General features: G+C 33.4%; 1 protein-coding gene across 1 annotated transcript in view; it reads right to left on the minus strand.

Moving 5' to 3' along the window:
- Positions 1–1,031: 1,031 nt before the first annotated feature.
- ple (tyrosine hydroxylase ple) overlaps positions 1,032–2,500 on the minus strand; it is a gene marked incomplete at its 5' end in the record, with an annotated part of 17,246 nt that continues 15,777 nt past the window's right edge. Inside the window, 1 exon segment of the mRNA XM_043033467.2 lies at positions 1,032–2,500. This exon segment is cut by the window's right edge and continues 621 nt beyond it.

Consider the following 2,500-nt stretch of genomic DNA (forward strand, 5'->3'; position numbering starts at 1 on the left):
TTGAGAAAATCGATGTTAAAGGTTTGGCTGCATGTATATTTACTCCTATCATTGTTATCGATAGACAAAACTGACCATACCTCTATTGGCATTTAGACACCATGATGGTTGTACCAAAATTCGTCTTTAAATGACGATTTCCACAGATACCAAATTCATAAAAATCGCTTTTTTTTGGAGTTAATGCGTTCTGCCTTCTTCACTGCAGAATTAGATATTTATTAAAGAAGGTGATGAACAGACATTAACGGACTAATCACAGCTCAATCTGCTGTATAAATTCTACCGCGTAACTCAACACGGAATCCGAATCCAAATCACTTATTACCGAGAACGATAAAGCGCATTCATATTACAAATACTTCCTCTATGATTCTCTTCTATCCAAGCTCCTTAGATAGAAATCTTAAGACTACTGAGTAACTAAATAGTGCATAGTGTAATTTGATGTATACGTAATAATAGATATTCCAAACTGAAAGGAAATACTAAAAATAAAGAGAGGAATATTTACAATACGTTCGTCACGAAGGAGTCGCTAGGGATCTGACATATACTCTCAGGTTGCAGGAAATGAAGCTAAGGAATCTAATATTATGTTGCATATCTTAACTAAATGTTGAACTCCTTAAGGACACAGATAGATCTAGGTTGTTTTATAGGGGGCTCAGACCAGTTCAAAATAAGTCTATGGGAATTTTCACAGTGCCAGATACCTTGTAAATGTTTTTTTTTTTCTCTCTGGGGTAATTTCTACTTAATGACTCAATTCTTGTGGAAGTTCTTGAAAAATATAGATACAGCTATTTTGTGGGTAAGAGGAAAGCATAAGGGCAAATTATAAAGAGAAAGAGAGAGAGAGAGAGAGAGAGAGAGAGAGAGAGAGAGAGATAGATAGATAGATAGATAGATAGAGAGAGAGAGAGAGAGAGAGAGAGAGAGAGAGAGAGGAGGGGAGGGGCAGACAGAGGGAGAGAAAAAAAAAACATATATATATATATATATATATATATATATATATATATAGAGAGAGAGAGAGAGAGAGAGAGAGACAAATAGATCAAATAGACAGATAGACAAACACCCTCACGATGAAGCAAAACGTCTGATTTCCGAAGGAGTCCTGAAAGTCCTGTAGCCCGAAGGATAATCTGAAGGTGTGATTCGTCTAGGCTCTTTATTTCTTGCAGGTACAGAAACTCTTCTTTAGGAAACAAAAAGGCAAAATCAAATTATCATTATTCTTTGGTACCTTTTTTTTTATGTACTGTTGTGATCTAATTCTTGCGTCGCTTTCGAAGTTAGGTTAACTTATATATGAATGATTATTTGATTTATGTATTTTCTTTTTTTCATTCTATTGGAGAAAGTACTGGCTATATATGTATTGTGTTATATGCTATATGTTATATATGATTTATGATTTCAAATCAGAATAATATACATGTTTTTTTTAAGTCCAAAAAGCCATCACGATAAACATCCTTAAATGTCCTGATGTTTTTTGTGTTTTTTTTCCAAGTCTGAATTTTTCAAACCAAGAAATTTTGAACAAGTTAAAAAAGAAAGAAGATGAAAAAAATATATATAAATAAAGGTACGACGAAGAGCTTTTTAACCTGAAGAGTCTAACCTAACGAAGATATATGAATACACGCATTAATACGCTACATAATAACACTGTAATTACAGGACAAGGTGATATGGTAAGTTCAGAAGGACACACGTATTTTCTCTTATGAAGAAGCACCAAACTTAAACAGTTAATGACAGGCAGAATTTGGAAATCACATAGATTTTACAGCCATTTTTTTTAGGGGGGGGGGGGGAATGTGGATATATCTATATCATATAGAATACAAGCGCGTAATATAACTTTTTTTTTCGTCACTATATATCTACAAGTAAAACTACTTTTTTATCATTATTATGTTTCATATCATAGGATTTAACTGATACATTTGATAGGCCTACATAGAGAATGGGAAACATGCAAATGGACTAGTGACGTAAACAGCTTTTTATGAAACAAAACAACTACTTTTTCGTAAATAGTATGGATGTCTGCGCACGTGTGTGTGTGTGTATGTGTGTGTGTGTGTGTGTGTGTGTGTTTGTATGTTTGTGTGTGTTTGTATGTATGTCTGTGTGTGTTTGTATGTATGTCTGTGTGTGTTTGTATGTATGTCTGTGTGTGTGTGTGTTTGTGTACGTGTTTGTGTGTGTGTGTGTGTTTGTGTTTGTGTGTGTGTGTGTTTATGTATGTATATGTGTGAGTCTTTTCTCAGTTCGACTTTTTTCACGTGGAATACATTACACCTACATAAACTCTATCTTTTGACATTCGTAAACCATACATAAATAACATGATTAGATATATCTTTCAACATCCTAACTATATATATGTGTATATATATATATATCATACACAGACAAACATGCCACCATGAATAACACAGTCTGACATATACAACAAAAAATCAAAGAAATGACACACTCA

The sequence above is a fragment of the Penaeus japonicus genome, unplaced genomic scaffold, assembly GCF_977035675.1.
Source record: "Penaeus japonicus unplaced genomic scaffold, GWHDUDI00000001_assembly GWHDUDI00000025, whole genome shotgun sequence".
Taxonomy (NCBI): domain Eukaryota; kingdom Metazoa; phylum Arthropoda; class Malacostraca; order Decapoda; family Penaeidae; genus Penaeus; species Penaeus japonicus.